Below are 20,351 nucleotides of genomic sequence, written 5' to 3'. Positions count from 1 at the left end.
GAGGTCTGGTAAATCCAAGGAGTTGCTTTCTGAGATGTGAGCTGAAATGAACAGAGACGAGTGTTTGAATCCCCTACTAAACAGCAACCATAAGGTACTGTTCACATGGGCTCATTTGGAAGATCTGCCAACTATGTTGATAGCTATCCAGTATGCCCTTCTGTGGGACATTTGTCTCACATGTGAATCAAAGGTTTTTCTGTTATTTTATATAGAGAGTTGTTGTTATTCCTGTGTGAAAAATACTATTGCACATGGAAACTAAATAATTTTCCAAAGGTCAACAGCAAACATGGTTCATGGCATTGAGCCAACCTGTGGATATTCTTACCTTTTTGAGGTAATGGACTTCTTCAGCAATGTGATTTTAAAATAAACTGCTCCACAGAAAAGTTTCAGAAACATGCCAAACTTTATATTGAATTTCAAGGAGGGGAGGCTGCACTCCAAGACCCCTAAATATATGATCTTGCATTTGGAATGGTACTTTTCAATAGTCAATTATAGCTTCAAAAGACTGAGCAGAGATGAAAATAAAAGACCCCTAGTAGATAGTAAAAACAGATGTATTTCTTGATGACTCTAAATAACAAGGAAGAACAGATTGTTGATTGGCTCACTCTCAAAGCTAGGGAGGCAAGGGACTAGGAAGCAGAAGCTTCTCTCCCTGTTTATGATTTAGTATGAGGCCCATAGACACCCAGAAAGAAAACCAGCCTAATCAACCTATTAGCGAGATCACTTCGTTATCATTTACAAGGGTAGCTCATGGTCAGGCAGAGATTTTCCCCGCTTGTTATCATCCGAGATTATTCCCTTTTCCTATCCTCAAGTTAAAAACAAACCTGCATATATAGAAATTATGCATGACATGTACCCAATTGTAAGGAGATACTAATTATTTGGAATCCCAGTCATAACCAAAATTAGTTATTTGACAAATATTAGGTAAAACAGAACATTTAATTCCAAACTTCTCATATAATAAGGAGTGATCTTATAGGGTCTTTCTTTTTTCTTTCAGTTTCCCCTACTCTCACGTAGCATGCACGCACGTGCGCGCACACACACACACACACAAGAAATATTAATAATAATCTATTTTATTTTTAACATCCATAATAAGAGAATTTCAAGCCTCCATTATTTATATTCTCTTCTGAGTTTTTACCATCTTCTTTGCCATTTGCAGTGGGTTGAATGGTGCCCTATGCCCACAAGATAAGCTATGTCCACTCAGAACTGTGAATTTGACCTTATTTTGAAAAAGGGTTTTTGCAGATGTAATTAAGTTAAGGATTTTGAACTCATCTTGGATTATCCAAGTGGGTCCTAAATCCGATGACAATGGGCCTTTAGAAGACACAGAAGAAAAGAAGGCATACTGAGGGGAAGTCCACAGTTGGAAGCAGAGATTGGAGTTATTCATCCACAAGCCAAGGAATGTCTGGAACCACCAGAAACGGAAAGGGAAGAAAAGATTATTCCCTAGAGCCTTTGGAGGGAGGATTGCCTTGCTGACACCTTGATTTCAGATCCCTGAAGCCTCCAGAACTGTGAGATAATAAATTTCTGTTTCAGTTACTTGTTATAACAGCCCTAGAAAACTAATACACCATTATAGTTCATAACCCAACATCTTGCAAACAAGAAATGGGTAATAGTTAAATTTTGATCAAATTCACTTTTAGGAAATTCTCTTCATCAAGATAATTTCATTTCCTCCTACTCTCATTGGTCAATAAGGCTTGCCATGTTGCTTTTGCAACACAGAATGATGATATTCTCTAATGACAACTGTTCTTAAATATGACTGCAAGTACTTGGATTTTATAGAATCTGTGTACCACTGACCTCAGGGCAAAGCTCTTTTTGCAAGCTCATTTTCATTCACTCGATAATTTTTTTTTTTTTTCAACTGAGTCTCGCTCTGTTGCGCAGGCAGGAGTGCAGTGGCAGATCTTGGCTCACTGTAACCTCCATCTCCCAGGCTCAAGTGATTTTCCTGCCTCAGCCTCCGAAGTACTTGGGATTACAGGCACGGTCCACAATGTCTGGCTAGGTTTTGTATTTTTAGTAGAGATGGAGTTTCACCATGTTGGCCAGGCTTGTCTCAAACTCCTGACCTCAAGTGATCTGCCTACCTCAGCCTCTCAAAGTGTTGGGATTACAGGCGTGAGCCATGGTAGCTGGCCATTGATTACTTTTTTAATCAGTTCAGGCTGCTATAACAAAATGTACTAGACTGTGTGACTTACACAGTGGACATTTATACCTTACAGTTCTGGAGGCTGGGAAGTCCAAGATCAAGGTGCTGTCAGAGTTGGTTCCTGGTGAAAGCATGCTTTCTAAGTTGCAGATGACCGCTTTCTCACCCCACCTGTAAACTGGGGCTTCAACATACAAATTTTGGGGGCACAGAACATTCAGTCCATAACACTGACAGTTACTTGATTTTTAAAATTTTATTGTTTGCAGAGCATATAATGGCAGAGAGCATATATGTAGCACACCAATTTTAGACATATATTTAAAAGAGTTATACATTTTAAAATAAAAAAACATTTAAAAATTAGTCATAATTTTTTTCATATAAACTATAGGAATGATAGTGTCTGTAAACTTTCCCCAAATTATCTTCCTGAAAATGCATGTGGTCATCTGGCTTCATGATAGATAGCTTGAGCTGTAGGTCTGTTTCTTCGTCTTGTCAGTTTCTTTTCTTTTTCTTTATTTCCTTTAATTCAAAACCCTTAATCCCCAATTGTAAGTTATTGGCAATGGCAGCAGCTATTAATCGCTCTGTGAGAGTTGTTGACATTCAGGTTAAACACGAACCCAAGAATTAAGGAGAAATTTTGCGCTGAAAATTACTGTCAGCACTCTGTTGGACTGTAACCTGAAGAACTCATTTCAATTTGAGAGTTAAAAGCAAATGATTTCCTAATCTACTCTAGTTGTATATGGCTACAGAAGGTACTCCTTCCTGTTTTGTTGTAGCATTTGTTTATGGTTTTAACATATGTCCAATAATACAGCATTGCGTCTTTTTCCCTCCAACAAATGATAAAAATGATCAAATACCAGAAAAACTTGGCAGTTAGACATTTGCGTTCCAGTTTCATCTTATTAAGAAATTACGGTTTCAAATTAAAAATTATAATATCTTAGCATTGATTATAGAATCAGAGTGTTCTCAACTGTTTGATAACCACAAAGCTCATTTGAGCAGTCCGTATAAATACAGCCCACTAATATTAGGTACACTTAAAAAAAAGCATCACTAGGATATTAAATCTTGGGATGAGAGTGCAACGTTTTGAATCATGGACATGGCCTTCTATTTTGTCCCTCTTTGTAGTCATTCTCTTTGCCATGTGAGCTTGTTGTTTGGGCCACTAAAGAGGTGGAGTCTATTTTCCCACACCTCAAATATGGGCCACTTTTGACTTGTTTGGCCAATAGAATGTGGTGGCAGTGACAATGTGCTGGTTTTGAGCCTAGACCTTGAGGTTTGGCATGTTTCTGCTTGCTCTCTTGCAGCCCTTTTATTGCCATGAGAACATGCCTAGGGTAGTTAGCTGGAGGAGGAGAGACACTTGGAACTGAACCAAATTGCCCCAGTAGCCCCAGCTGATTGCTAGCCAACCCCTAAATGTATATGAGCCCAGCCAAATTCAACAGTGCCACCAAACTAATCCCCAAATGATTCCAGCTGCATAAGTGATATGTAAATTGTGCTTGCCACCAAGTTTTTGTGATCCTTTGTTGCCTGGAATAACTATGGCAATAGATCATCAATACCATACCCAACAGAGCTTGGCATGGAGAACCAGCATGCTTGTATTCGCCATTGCCTTTTTATATGGCTCATGCAAAAGACAGTCAGTGGCTGTGAGTTGATTATGTTTACAGTTTTCATTATTTTCTTCAACATTTAATTAAGTTTTGGAGGCATATTTTTGGCCACCTATTGTTCTTTGCGAATGAAGCTAGATATGGATTGAGACGTAAGGACAATTATCTTACCCTTATTCTTGCCGCACGCATAGGTAGCGCCCCTTCAATACTCAAACTAACTCATCTTTCCATTTATATCACAGCTCATAAAATAATTATTAACAAAATATCTTCTGTAGTATTTTCTCTCACTGTTTTTGTTTGTTTGTTTGTTTGTTTTTGAGATGGAATCTCACTCTGTCATCCAGGCTGGAGTGCAGTGGCGCAATCTCGGCTCACTGCAACCTCTGCCTCCCAGGCTTAAGCAATTCTTCTGCTTCAGCCTCCAAGTAGCTGGGATTACAGGTGTGTGCCATCACGCCTGGCTAATTTTTGCATTTTAGTGGAGACCAGGTTTCACCACTTTGGCCAGGCTGATCTCGAACTCTTTGACCTCAAGTGATCCACCTGCCTTGACCTCCCAAAGTGCTGGGATTACAGGCATGAGCCATTGCACCTGGCCTGCTGTCACTATTGATTAGAACAAAAGATCATCACATTTCTCCCCGATATGTATTACACATATGTTGAATTTGTACACTGTATGGCAGTGGTTTTGTCCAGCTGCAAGGTGAAATATCTTTGCACATGTTTTGTTTACTTACTTGAAAAACATTTATAAAGCCGGTACCTTGTGCCAGGCACTGTCCTAAGTGCTTTACAGTATTGATTTACTTAGTCCTCTTAGCAGCTCTAGGTAGGTACTATTATTATTCCTATTTTACACATGGGGAAACTGAGGCACAGAGCTGTTAAGTATCTTTCCCAAGTTCATCTTGCTAGCAAGTGGTAGAGTTGGGATGTGGATTTGCTGGAGTCCACTCCAGAGTCTGTGTTTTCCATCACTACATGTGATAGTAATTGCTCCTCTACACTTCATGTCATTGTTATTATGTGAAACCCATGATACCATTTGAAAAGGGAGCTTCTCCAATAGCTTGTTCTGCCTTCTTGCCAAACACAATATCCATCAGTAAGTATATAGCTGGCTGTACAGGCTTATTGGCAATGGTGTGACTTGTTTTGCTGTAGAGAGGGACACTTTAATTTTTTACTGGAAAGTATTATTTTGCACTTGTTTCAGAAAAACTCTGTTGGTTTATCAGGAAGGTTGTTATGCTGTGTTTAAAAATAAGGGGAAAGCTTGAGTTACTTCATGACCCTATATGACAAAATTTCATAACAGAAACTGCACTAGAGACAAGGGATGAATGCATGGATAATCTTATAAAATCTATTGGATTTACTTGTCCCAGTCTATCTATCTATCTATCTATCTATCTATCTATCTATCTATCTGTCTATCTATCTATCTACATATACAGAGAGAGAGGTAAAATATTTATACGTGAGTTTTGGTGACCATTTGCATTTACATTACCCTAAGTCGTATGTTTTTACTACTATTTTATTACTTTTTTTGCATTTCAGTATACTACCTTGGTGTGTGTGTGTGCGCGTGTGTGTGTGTGTTTGAATTGGGAATAAAATAACAAAAAATTGAGAGGCAGCAGAGAGTTAAAGTTTGTAGATTTAAGCCAGATTGCCTGGGGTCAAATTCCAAATTCAGCAGTTGATCCCTCCCTGACACAGTTTTCTCATCTATAAAATGGAGATAATAATAATGCCTACCTTATGAGATCATTTTGAAAATTAAATGTGTTCACTTGAAACAAGTATATCTGGTGTATATGTATGTGGCATATAATAAGTGCTTTGTAAATACTTGCCATTTAACAAATGAAACATGTATGGATAACAAAAATGAAAATGTCACAATTGTAAATAATATGTAAATATAATGAAGAGCTATACCCTGTTGACTGAAAGTAAGCTGTGACAAAATGACAACATGTAATCCTAATAGTGTTTGTATAACTTTTAGGAACATAATGGTTATTGAGGACAAAATGAATTTTTTTTTTTTTTTTTTTTTGAGATGGAGTCTCGGTCTGTTGCCCAGGCTAGAGTACAGTGGTGTAATCTCAGCTCACTGCAACCTCTGCCTCCCAAGTTCAAGTGATTTTGCTGCTCCAGCTTCCCCAGTAGCTGGAATTATGGGCCCCCGCCACCACATCTGACTACTTTTTGTATTTTTAGTAGAGAAATGATTTCACCATGTTGGCCAGTCTGGTCTCCAACTCCTGCCCTCAGGTGATCTGCCCACCTTGGCCTCCCAGAGTGCTGGGATCATAGGCCTGAGCCACTACACCTGGACAGAGTGAGATTTTTTAAAAACCTATAACTAACCTCACATTGCAAATTTGTGACATATATATAAACAAAGTTCTCTTACCTTTTCCTCTACTATTAGCAGACCACATTCATGTTACTATTGCTGCATAACCAATTACCCTAAATTTTAGCAGCTTAAAACAATCTTTATATTTTGCTTGCAATCTTGTGGATAAGGAATTTGAGAAGGGCTCTGCTGGGCAGTTCTTGTTTGGAATTTTCAAGCAGTGGCAACCAGCATTTGAATGGTGCTGGATCATCTGAAACTTTGACTGGGCTGGATGTCCAAGATATTCTAGTGTGGCTTGTAGTTGGTGCTGGATATCAGCTGGGAGATTAGCTGGGACTACTGACCAAAGTGCCTAGACATGGCCTTGTTAGCATGGCAGTCTTAGGGGAGTTTGACATGTCACATAGTGGCTGGCTTCCCCAGGGTGAGGATCCCAGGAAAACCAGCCTTGGAAGTCACAAAACATCACTTCTGCCGTATGCTATTGGTTGAAGCCTGCCCAGATTCAAGGGAGGGACCATTGACCCCACTTCTCAGTGGGAGAAATGTCAAAGAATTCTGGGGCCATGTTTTTAAATTGCCACAGAACACTTAATAGAATTCCACTAACTACTACAGATCTGTAGAAACATTCCTCTGGGATATGTATATCTAGGCCATTCAATTCTAGTTTCTTTAACTTTGTCTTAAAGGTCTAATGTTTTATCATGTGAGCCATTCACAGAGGTTTATTCTGAGTCTTTTATAATAGAAATATCCCAGGGCCAGGAGAAGGAAAACTCAGAAATCAGCTAAAACTTCGAAAGAGTGAGGAGAATCCAGTGAAATTTATTGAAAGCCATTGGTAGTAAAAAGTTCATCTCCTTGATGCTTGGAGGTCTCACTAGTCCTGCAACCACAAGGCATTTAAATAGCTCCCCTTAGGGACTGCCTCAGATCAACTCAGCCTTTCCTTAGACTTGGGAAATGAATCACTATTTCTTGGGCCTGTTACTTCTCCAAGTAAATCTTGTATATGACTCTGGAAAAAAAATACCACTTCATACCATATTCTGTTTTAGTTCTCCTGCACGCACTGCCCATTCTTCAGTTTCCCTGGCTCTGAGTCTTCAAGTACCTCTTGACTGGGCGCCCCTTTTTTAGGAGGAGTAACAGATCTGATCCATTGAGTCCCAAATATAAGGGCACCGCCTACATAGAACAGGCCAAAGCAAGTGCTCTAATATAAATTATTCTTCGATGAATCCATGTGGAAATAGGCCAAAATCCACAGCTGGATGAGATCTGTTTTCAGGTTTGGAAATAGTTTGCTTTCTAAAAGTTGACATTGTCCATGGGACAAATATATTTGATGTCTCCCATTGCTACTGACTGGGGGCAACTTTGATGAACATGTGTTGGACCAAATAATAAAAGAGGACCACTAGTACCCCCAGATGAAGCAAATAGCTGGATTCATTGTGGAAATTCTTTGAGTCTCACAAAGTCGGGTTAGAAGAACCATGAATAGGTTTGGCTCATCTTTTGAAACAACATATACAGTTAAGAGCATCTTTCTGCATTCTGGTCTTCTTCCTACTTTCCAGCTTCCTTTTCCATGTAAGATGGCTTTCCTGGAATGCCTTGTTTTCGTGTGTGCCCTGAGCACCAGCCTGCTCAGGCAACGCTGCTCTTCGGCAGGCTGCGTCTTCATGAATGTGCCAGCCACAAGGCAAGACCTGGATCCCAGCCTGCTCTCCTGCTTTTGATGGGAGAAGCCTTAAGGAGTAGGAATTCACCCAAGCTCACTTTTCAGGTACCCAGGGTTCTGTAACTGTCATTCTGCAGCATTTCCTTGCAGCCCTTTTCCTCTGGGTCAAGTTTTGAAAGTACTCAAACTCCACAGGCCTGTGCTTTGGATGTGAATTTGAGTCTTACTGCTTCGTGGTCTTCTGGCCAATCACAAAGCCCCTTTGATTAAAAACAAAGGAGTCAATAAGAGGCTAAGGTTTTCTTGACATCAACAAGCTCTTCAAAGCAACATTTCAAAAAGTGCTAATGACTCAGACCAGATGGAGTCTATTTCCATGAAAAAGCTGAGTGTCTAAAGAAGCAGGAAGTAAAGCTCATGCAGACCACTGTCTTTTGGTTTTCTGAACTCCAGCCTCACTCCAAACACCACCAAGCTGCATCCTGCCTTCTCTCTTCTGTCTGTTTGAACTGCCATTGCCCTTCAGCTTTTCAAAGAAACCGGACTTAGCCCATATGGAAAATAACCTCAGACTTCAAACCTGGGCTGGGATTCTTAGACTCCTTTGGTTACCAAAATACTTTCAGTTCAAAGTAATCTCTTATTTAACTTTGGTTTTTTTTAATTGCAGAAAATATGCATAACATAAAACTTACCACTTTAACCATTTTTAAGTGCACAGTTCAGTGGTATTAAATACATTCACCTTGTTGTTCAACCATCACCACCATTCATCTTTAGAGCTAATGTACCCATTAAACAGTAATTCACCATTCCCCCTCCTGCTAACCCTTGGCAGCCACTATCCTACTTTCTGTCTTTATGATTTTACTGTTTTCAGTGCCTCATTAAATGCAATCATCCAATATTTTTCCATTTGTGACTGGCTTATTTCACTTAATGTAATGTCTTCAGTCTTCAGATTTCATCCATGTTGTAGCATGTGTGAGAATTTCCTTTCTCTTTGGCTTATAATATTCCACTCTATGTATGCACTGTATTTTGTTTCTCCATTCATCCATCAGTGCAAATGTGTGTCCGCCTCCCAGGTTCAAGTGATTCTCCTGCCTCAGCCTCCCAAGTAGCTGGGATTACAGGTGCCCACCACCACACCTGGTTAATTTTTGTATTTTTAGTAGAGATGCAGTCTTGCCATGTTGGCCAGGCTGGTCTCGAACTCCTGACTTCAGGTGATCTGCCCACCTTGGCCCCCCAAAGTGCTGGGATTACAGGTGTGAGCCACTGCGCCCAATGCAGTTCTTTCTGTATAAAAGAATTATACTGTGTTGTCTGAGCAAATGAGTAACACAGCTCTGAAAATGCTAGTGGGCTGATGTAGGAGGGAGCGTAATGAACAAGCTATTATGTATGTGATGAGTGTGAGAAAGTGGGAAACACGGGTGTCTTTGAGGTATATAACAGCTTGGGGTTTAAGGAAACTTTCTTGACCAAATGAAGTCCATTCGGAAAGCTCAAGGATCAACAGGAGTTAGTTTGGTGAGGAGTTGGAGGAAGGAGTTTCAGGCAAGGGAAAAGTGTGTATTGAGTCTTCACTGGTTCTCTGAAGATGCTTTGACAATATTAAGAGCCACATAGAATTAAAATCATATGTTTCCTTATATGTCTCCCTCCTTAGATTTTAAGTTTCTTGAGGACAGGATTGTGTGCTATTCATCTTTGTATCTTCAGTGCCTAGCACTGAAGTGCCTGCCCAGAGTGAGAATTTGGAAAATGCTTATTTTATCAGACCAACAAACACTGAGCATGCATCTTTGGTTTCTGACAGCTTCTAAGTCAGACATCACAATCACATGAAACATTTTTTTTTTTTTTTAATGTAGAGTCTCTGATTTCTCTTCCTAGCTACCCTGTGAGATAGGCGTTGTGATCTAGTTTAGAGGTTGTTTTTTTAAAAGCCAAGGCTTATAGTCCAAGGTTACACAGCTAGTAAGTGGAGAAGTCAGGACTGAACCCAGGTCTAATTGACATAAAAAGTTATGATCTTGTCATTATTTTATGCTGCTTAATTTTGCATATTCACAGATAACTCATAATCAGGAGTGAGGAAATTAGCTTTCATTGAGGGCCTACATATTGTCCCAGGGGCTTATGTTATAATAGCTTACTTTGAGCACTTACCAGGTTGTTTCAAGCACCTTGCAGGTTTTTTCCCATTGAATTCTCGTAACTGCCCTATAAGGTGGGGACTATAATTATTTCTGCTTTACAGATGAGAAAAACTAAGGCACAAAGAGCCAGTTTCTGACGGAGGCAGACAGACTAGTGAGACGGCATCATAGCACGCCGGGCTGCTGTCTTGAGTCCCTCGGAGCCTCTGGGAGGCAATTAGTATTACCTCTATCTTAAAGAGGAGGGAACTGGGTCAGAGGAGTGATATTGACTGTCTTTGCTCTTGGTTTTAAATCCTTTGTATTATTTGGAAAGACCTCGTCTTTCTTCTGTCAGGCCCTCAACTGCCTCCACATAATCAGAAAAATCACTTACAGCGGGGCAGAATCTAAGAACTTCTTTCTCCCAAGCAGAAGTTGAGGCATTTAAATCCCCATTCCTTCTCTGAGGTTTTGACTATTTGATGTTCTTTCTGCCTTGGGAGGGTTGATTAAGAGCCCTACAAAGAGAGAAGCTTTAGAGTTTCTGAGCTCTGAAAGGGTTCCTTGACCCCGGGCACCCCAGCGGCTGGGTCAGACATGGTGATCATGATTTATAGATCAATAAACAGACCCTTTCCAAACCACTTTTCCCCTCCTTGCTAGGGAGTGGACAATCAACTTTCTGAGTGTAAAACCGACTTTTCATAAAATATTTTTGTTTGTTATTGAGGAAAGCCTCAGCATTGGGGGTGGGGGCGAGGATAGTGAGAGTGACAGGCAGGAATAACATGCAGAAATTAAACAACAAAGGGAGACTTACAATACTTAAGGGCACAACACCTAAAACATTCTGATTTAGAAGGTTGTACCCAGTCAAATGCTATCTATTCATGTCTGTTTTGTTCCCCTACAAACTGCATTTGCAGACGGTGACTGTTGGCTCATGTATTCCCCCAAGGAGAAAAAATTACACATGTGGGAAATGAGATTCTCCTCCCCTTCCTCCTTCCTCCCCACCCCCGCCCATCCCTACCCCCTCAAAACACCCAAACCTTTTTTGAGCTACATGATGCAATATGATTTTTTTTTTTTTCTGCACAGAGGAGCAGCAATTTTTTTTTCTCAACTAATTTTTATTCCAAGACCTCACAAGGCGTGAGGAGAATAACTTCCTGAGTAGAGAAAGCATTCGAGTGTCTGCATCTAAAGATACACAAATCCCAGAATTTAATGGGAGTAGAGTGGAGACTAGAAGGAATGAAAACAGAAGAAAGTAATTCCTGCTACAGGGATATTAAAAACCAACACCCTCACTCATTTGCCTTCACTTTCTCTCTCTTTCTTTCTTCTTTCTTTCTTTCCTTTCTTTCTTTCTTTCTTTCTTTCTTTCTTTCTTTCTTTCTTTCTTTCTTTCTTTCTTTCTTTCTTTCTTTCTCTTTCTTTTCATCATTCCCTATGTCTATGAATAACTCTATAGACTTAAAATAAATTCAACTTTTTTCAGCTTGAAAAAATAGTAAGGCACTTTTTCCTTTTTCTTTTAAAGATCCAAGTCACAGATTATTGGGATATCGAAGGTTCTTAGGAGATGTTATTCCAATAAATTCTACTCTGACCTATTGGGTTGTTAAATTATAAATTCTATTAAGGCATATTTTTCTCCAGTTTCAACTCCAGCAAGTTTTCCTTGTATAAAATACTCAGATTACACACAAGTGAGCACTAAAGTGGAGACGGTGGGAGGAGGATAGATAAGCATTAGGCGTCACATCCAGAAAATTCCTGTAGCCACAAACCTAGGGGTGCACAATTAGCAGGCCTCTCAGGAAGGTTATACATCATGTCCAGGACTTTACATTAAAATGACTTTTTACTTGAGTCATTTGTTAGTCCATTACCAGTTCACATATCAGATTGCATTTCATCTTGTATTAAATCAAGGTAATCTGGCATGTAAAAATAGCTCCCTCAATTCACTTCCAGCTCTCAGCAAGACTGGAGATTCCCGCAGCATTTTGCCTCACACTCCTCCACAAGGTCTGCAGAATCACGACCTTTTACCAAAAGTATTCATCATTAATTGAATCTCAGATTCTCCCACAAAAACATGCAATTGGCAGATGAAGGCCTAATCATGTGCTAAATGCTTATTTTTCTCTTTAGGGTTCAACTCCTTCTCCTCCGACAACAGTCCTAAGAGGACCCAAGACTGCGTGATCCCTGTTGCTAATCCTACAATCATTACAAGCAGAAAAAGCAGAAGAGAGACCCAGAACTAATTACAAAGGAGCAGAGGAAACCTGCATGAAGAAGCTACGTTTGTAGACTTTGAGGCCAGCTGGATCCTCCTTTATGATGACTAGTTCCGTTTCCAAGCAGTGTGTCCTTTTATGGGGGAGTGGGGCTATGACCAAGTGCTGGGTAATGACCAAGACTTCACTGGGAGGAAAACTGAGCCTCCATATAATTCCCTCTATTTATTGCATGAAGGTACTTTTAGGTTTTTGTGCCACCGTGATGCAAATGTCTAGTTTTAGAGTGAAATCCTGCCCACCACAGGCCCGAACCACATGTGTCACATCCATTATGTCCCTAATGCTCTTCCCTGTTACCCCTGTGTTTCTAAATGCTTAATGCTCCTATGAGTAAATGATTTCTTTCCACTATTGCTTAAAGTGCCAGAAGGCAAGAGAAATGTAAACAGACCTAAGATCAACATTGTGAGTTGACTTGGCCTCCCCGTCTAGCAACACTGCCATAAATTTCTTCGGCTTCTTAGTTGGGAATTTAAAAGGCCTATAGTCTTGGCAAGGTTTATATAACAATGTTTCTTCTATATGGATTATAAACTTGCAAAATCCTAAGCAGTGGTGGGTATCATATTTGGTCAGTGGGTCAACCTGAGAAGCCAACAGAAAAACTCAACACCACGTCCAGCCAACGACTTTTTCTGGATTTGGCCTGTTGGGTGGAAACAGCTTGATCAGCTCCATCTCTGACAAGGTCAGAAGCCTGGGTCCTGGGGAGTGTTATGGGCTTTTAAAAATTTTTCCTTTGGGGCTTTGCTATATTAGAGTCCAGTCTTTTGTGGGCCTTGCAGAGCCAAGGGCCTTAAGCAATGTCATAGCTGGCAGCGCCTTCATGGAATCTCTGTTGGGACATTACTAGCTTCAGTTTCATGAGGCTGTCTCAGACAGCCACTCCTCAGAGTGCAGGAAAGCTCAGAGAATGGGAATCAGCACTGGTTTGTGCTGAGTTTGGCCCTGGGAGGCCTGGGGTTCATCAGCCAGGCAAGCATGCTTGATTCCATCAAAGCAGCCTTTGTGATAAGAAGATACCCCTCCTTTCCTGCCTGCACATTTTCCTCGTCAGGATGACCTGCTGCTGAAGTTACTACCTATGCCTTTTTTCCCAGGTGCATGGTAGCTGGCATGGATACTTGCACAGGACTAGTAGGTAGATCTTTTAAGTGATTTGGTTTCAAGGGGATTCCAAATGTCCTTCACTAAAGACAAAGAATATTTCTTTAATGAGAGCTGGTGTCCCTTGTATGAAGCTCTCCCCTCAAAACAAGTGTCAAGCTTTCTGTCTCTTATGGGATGACTCAGTAGAACAAGTAGGCTTAACATTGAACATGACTCATTATGTGCAGAGAGCTATGTGTTAGGAACTAAAGGCTGAAAGTGGTGTGAAAACTGGCCAGCCATTGGTTGGCTCCAATATCCAAGAATCAGAGTGATGCATGCACAGACCTATCTTTCCCTGCTGCCAGGAAAAGCACACAACTATGGGGCTTTGCTCTGACTTTGGAGAGACATTTGAGTTTTACTCTCTGCAAGACAAATTGTGAAGATTGGTCTCATAGCTCTAATTCGTCTTCCAGGATGGGCTGAAAATGAAGTTTCCAACCATCAAGACTGATCAGCAAGAAAAGGAGAGAAGTCTACAAGGTTCCTGGGTAGATGGGAACAAAGAGATCAAGTTTTCATTTTACCAAGGCTTTTCTTATTATTAGAAGGAGACTGAAGTATAAAGATATGAAAATAATAAAGAAGACCAATTAGAAGATACCAGTTTATAGTATTTAGCCAATAAGACGTGTCAGGGAGAAATAACAGACATTTAAGTAATGCACAGTCACACAGGTGTTTCTGATTTGTTCTCTTATAATTCAAGGCCCAGACAGTATTCAATGAAATTCAAAGGCTTCCACTGAAAATCGATTCAAGGATATACTCTTTAAGTCTATGAATCATTAACCTATGGTACTCATTGCCTGGGAGTAGTATTTAGGTCCAAGACAAGAAGAAAAACATTAATGATTGAAAGTACAGGTTAGGTCAGCGATTTTTCAACTTTTTAAAATAAGTGGAACTTTTAAAAAATGAAAAACAAAATCATGGTATGTGAAACAGATAAAAGTGGAAATGTCGTATTTGGGGGGAACTACTAACCTCCTCTTTGCCACTTGAAGCACTTTTAGCTTCATAAAACAGTGATGAAATGTGTGTTATAGGTAATTATTTTAAAAACTGGTCATTGTGGAAGCATTAGACCAGGTATTTTCAATAATCCTTTTCGCAAGGAACCATAGCTGATGAACGTTATAGCCTCAGCATTTCTAGAGATGAAGCTTCTAGGCTAGTTTTTGCCATGAACAATGGTGTGAGAAACATCATGCTACTGACTCCTATCACTTTCCAATTGCCTTGTAACATGGCAGTTACTTTATGTACCAGCATCCCAAAGGTGTGATTGAATGTGGATTATCAATTCACACAAGGTCTCTCTGGTGCTGGGATACCTGTTATAACCACGCTCTAATTCCTAGATTTGCTGGTGTTTAGAAATGTCAGTATTCAAGGCAAAAAAAATGTACGTAGTCCAAGCATCCTTGACAAACCCTTATAATGTACATAAAGTATAGTCATATGTATGTGTAAAAGTTTAATAAAGATTACATATGCAATTAATAATTTATAATATTTGTAAATGCACAAAAGCCAGGTAGACTCTGTCTGATTTTACGTAGCTGAGCTGTTTTAAGTTAAATGTATGCATGTACGGCCTCTTCTCGCAGACGTGTCTGTGTGGGCCACACAGGCGCTGGGGCCAAGGCTGAATAATTCCTCTGTATTCACATGCCTTCACTCCCAGAGTTTGTTTATCTGTCATCCAGTTCTGTTTTTATGGTCCCATTTCTTTGCAGTGTCTTTTAGTTTCTTGGCCTCTGACTTACTTCCCTTGAGATAATACGTAAGAAGATTGACATTTTAAAATGTAGATGAGTTGTCATCTATTTCATACACTCTTCTGGTATGAAGAACTAGTTTTATAATGAGTCAGAAATCAGCCTTGTAAATAAAGGTGAACACACTGGACCAAATGCAAATAGGCTAATACCAATTTCTAATTGTTTCCTTCCCAACATTTTGGTTGAAGATGGGATGAGGTGTGTCTTGCCTTCCACACTTACTGGATTTAGATGTGATTAAAATCATAGTGCTAAAAGATAGTCAGACTGGCAACTGTTACACTAATATTTCAGTTAAGAAGAATTACAATAGGACTCCTTTATCTGAGGTTTTGCTTTCCAAGGCCTCAGTTACCTCTGGTCAACCAGTCTAAAAAAAATAAATGAAATATTCCATAAATAAACAATTCATAAGTTTTTAATTGTTTTCCAGGAGTGTGGTGACAAAAGGAATTCTGTGGGGGTTGGTCATCTCTCAGAACCCATGATGGAAAACAGGCCCATTTCTCTACCGCTGATTACCTAGCCCCCTTACTGGGTAAGGCATCTACCCCCATCTCAGGGCCACCCATGGCTGTCTCAGCAATCTCTTCCCCTTGCCAGCTCTAAGGATCACTATTGTGGGTGGAGGTGAGAAATGGAACTCCAGGGAGACTGATTCAGTTTGATTCTCACCACTTCTTCTGTCATACTCTAGGATAAGGGGTTTTTGGATTTAAAAACGCATGATGTGTCCCTTTGTTCACCCATCCCCTCAGAAATTGGCCTTCAGTGGAGGCCATATGTCTAACAGTACTAATGGGAGATGCTCACAGAGTCACGAGGCTTAAAAAACTGCAAAAGAAAAAACCCCACATAACTAATATATCAAATTATTATCCCACCACACTAAGAAGTATGTAGAGATTTGATACATGACTATTAAATAAAAAACATACACGATAATATAACTGTAGCTCCCTTCTCTAAAAGCCAAAGACAAATGGTCCATCAAAAAGTCTATAAAGTTACAGCTGAAACAGTCTTGCAAATCATATGTGCCCAAGGAACCATTAAAACATGCATCATTTTAAAGAGAAGTAGAACTGGAACCCTCCAAAGTGAAATTCACATTTGGTGAACCTTAGTGTTATAAGTTGAAAAGTGGGTAACTGCATATGTTTAAACTTCAGTGGTAATCATTTTTGCAATAGCCTGGTTTAGAAATTGTTAGTGTCTTGTTAACCATTACAGTGGACTTTTAATGTTCTTTTTCCCAACACTTAGAGGTGAAATTTATAATGTATATATCACTAAATAAAAATGCAGAATGTCATCTTTGAAGCATACTGATTGATGCAAAATTGACTCAAATAAATGCAGTTTGTGGCTATCTTCCAGCAAGTGCTTTCGTTGCTAAAGAGTTCCATACAATAGATTTCCATTTTCAAAATCACATCAATTTTTACTTAGAGCGTTTCTGAAAACAGGTACCGCCACTTCCAATCAGTTGCCTGGCTATAATTTAAGATTCTCTTTCCATTAAGTTTCCATTATGTTGTAGAAACTTGACCAGCGTATGGCAAGATCTCATTGCTTTTGTGTCTTGACCTGGAAATCACTGTTTCCAGTGCTGCCAAGGATTGTGCCATCAGTTGCTGTGGGATGAAGCAAAAAAAATCACCCAGAACTTTTCTTGGAGTTTGGAGTCACATCATTTGGAAGAGGGAGATGGGTCTTGGGCCAAGCTCTCTTCCATGACTACATGTTTGGCACAGGAGGCTTCTCTGTGACTGGAGAATTGATTGATTGCTTGATATTTATTGAGCACCCATGGTGGGTTTGGTTCTCAATATATACAAACACATCAATAGTTTTCTTTCCCAACCAGAGATACGATGCCTCAAGATGCTGCCTTAAGTACTTTCCAAAACAGTTCTACCTGGAGTCAGTCCTATATCCTTTCAGTAATTATAAACAAACAAACAAAAAGTAAATGTGGTTTGATGAGAAGTTTCTTGTTCTTTCCCAGTGGTCCTCAACTACTTCTCAGTATTGAGCCCAACCTATAAGTAGAATTAGAATTAGCGAAGTCTGTGGGAGCCAATACCTCTCTGACATCCACAGCAACAATTGTTGTATTTCAGAGCAAAGGTCATCTGGAATTGGGAGGAATCCTCTAATTTCTATCACTAGCAGGCATGAAAACCCCAGGCTTGGCAAACCTAATGGACAGCCTATGCTTCCAAAGTGACTGCCCAGGAGGATTGCTCTCCTCTGGGCTAGATGATTTCATTAATTGTCTAACTCATAAGTCTGAGTTATTTATTGTAAAACCAAATAAGGACCATATGACTTTGAAGATCTGATCAGACCAGGCTGTGTGGGCCAGATACTGAGCAGATCAAGCCACCCAGCATTAATCTGTCGCAGTCCATTTTTCACTTGCTAAATCAGCTTTATGCAAATCTTCCCCTAGAGGGGCTCACCTACTCAAGAACCCCTCTCCTTCACCTCCCACAGCTGTGGATGTCTTTGAGCTATAGGCACATAAACTTAAGTCTTTAGATGTGCACTTAGAATTTTAGAGCAGGAAGAGATATTAGCAGTCATCTTGTATAAGCCCTGATTTAAATAAGGCAAAAGTGAGATGAAATGACTTGTCCAAGATCACAGAGTCAAAATGATGACAACAAGAGAAAATTGTTATCATATAAGTTATGCATAAGTTGGTCTGGAAAGAGCCCACTGGCTTATTCAGTCATTGGAAAACATTCCTCATTACTAGAAGCTTGCCACGTTTCCCCTTCTAACTCACCTTATTTAATAGGTTATAAAAGCAAAACATAATGTAAACAAGCACATCAGCAGGCAAAAGCAATATATATTTTGGAAGCTCGCAACTATTCTACTCATAAGCAACTGCTGTTAATTTTTAATGCATATACTTTCACTTTTTTTAACTTAGGCATAAAGGGCATATGATTTCTGGTTTTTGTTGTTGTTGTTGTTGTTGTTGTTGTTTTGACAGAGTCTCATTCTGTTGCCCAGGCTGGAGTACAGTGGCTGCAGGCTCGACCTGCCTAGGCTCAGATGGTCCTCCCACCTCAGCCTTCTAAGTAGCTGGGACTATAGGCACGTGCCACCACGCCTGGCTAGTTTTCATATTTTTTGTAGAGGCAGAGTTTTGTGTTATGTCCAGGCTGGTCTCAAACTCCTGGGCCTAAGCAATCTGCCCACCTCAGCTTCCCAAAGTGCAAGGATTATACCATGAGCCACTGCACACGACAAGCATGTGACATTTTACAAAATTCTGATTGCATTAAAATCAGTAAGAGTAGAATTAGTTGCAAGGCTTTTTTAGTTCATCCTACAACAGACTAAAATGTTGTACTGGTTATAGGGAACTGCAGAGCTGTTTAAAACATAGCCTTTCTCTGATATATGTAAACATAGAGCTCTTATTTGGATTCTAATTTGTTTATGGGAAGCCCAGGTCTCTGGATTTAGGAATGATACCTTTCTGACACAAATTTTGTCCTGTAGACGTCTACTATCCTGCTGCAATGACTTCTAACACCAACAATCTAGAATTAGGCTTCACAGGTTGAGAGCACAGTCCTCCACAAGACTGCCCTCACTTTAGACACAAGCTGCAAGTTTGGGGTCACCAGACCACCTGCACTTATGACCAGCTGGCTACAAATCTGAGGCTTCCCATTACCTTCTCAAATTAGAGAATTTGCTAGAATGACTCGAAGAACTCAGCAAAGTGCTATACTTAGGATTACAGTTTTAATTATCAAAGGATACGAGTCAGAACCAGCCAAAAGCCAAAAGAAGACCTGAACAAGGAGAGATCTGAGAGGGTCCCAAATGCAAAGCTTTTGCGTCCTCAAGGATATGTCATTCTCCCAGCACATCAATGTGTGACAATAGGCAGGATAATGCCATCAGGGAAGCATGCCCAAGTTTTAGTGTCCAGAGTTTTGTTCGTTTGTTAGTTTCGTTGCGTAGGCATGATTGCTTGAGTTGTTGTCCACATGGCTAGTGTTTGGATAACCAAGCTCCCAATTCCCAAGATTGCCTGGAATGTCTAAAGCTTTGGTGTTTATCTCATCTAAGATCTGTAGTTTTCTGTCCCTCACTGATGACCCTGATCATTTAATTTCCTAAATTGACCACTAGGCAAAAACCCTTAGTCTGCACATACAGTGGGGAGAAAATTCCCTTAGCTTTGTTTGTGAACTGCTGATATTTTTCTTACTCTAATTCAGCTGAGTATCTCTCCTCCTTCCAAAATACTAAGAGGGAAAAAGTGTATGTTTTCAGGAAAGTGGTGCAGAATGGGTCATGGAGGGGTGGGGAGTCGAAGCATTGGGAGCACCAAGAAATAGAAACATCTATCTCTTGAGTCAGACTTTCTGTTTGTTTGTTTGTTTGTTTGTTTAGCACTCCCTCTAGTGACACCAGAATTATCTCCAGTTACAATTGGAACACAAAGTAGAACATGATAAGCATCTTTAAAGAAGTTGAAGGTGCTGCGTGGTTAGAGAGAGGAGGGGTTGGTTCCATTTGGAAGTAGCAGATGACCTAAGACTTGGAAGATGACTGTAGCCTGGAAATGTTAAAATAGAGAAACAAACACACTAGCTAAGACCTGGAAGGAAAGAGAATCAGGCAAACAAAGAGTTGACTAATGTGACTGAGATTTGAGCTTATAAGGAGAAATCATGGGGGATATAGTAGGAAAGGTTCTAAATTTCAGCGTCCATGAAGGGCCAGGCCAGGCATGATGGAGCCAGCGATCTAGGTTCTATTGATTCCGAAACATTTTGCTTTGTTCTTCTACTTCTGAGGCTCATGGGCCCAATCCTATTCCTTCCCCATCCACTGAGCAGGCACATATGCAAACTGTCACAGGCAGATGGGTGTTTACTCAGTGATCTCAAAGCTCCTTAGGGAAGAAAGTACCATCTGATCACGTGTTGCCTGTGAGTCCATGCTTTGGGTCTGTATCTGGGCCGCCTTCAT

The sequence above is a fragment of the Chlorocebus sabaeus genome, chromosome 23 (genome assembly GCF_047675955.1).
Source record: "Chlorocebus sabaeus isolate Y175 chromosome 23, mChlSab1.0.hap1, whole genome shotgun sequence".
Lineage (NCBI taxonomy): Eukaryota > Metazoa > Chordata > Mammalia > Primates > Cercopithecidae > Chlorocebus > Chlorocebus sabaeus.
This window is presented reverse-complemented; position numbering follows the sequence as displayed.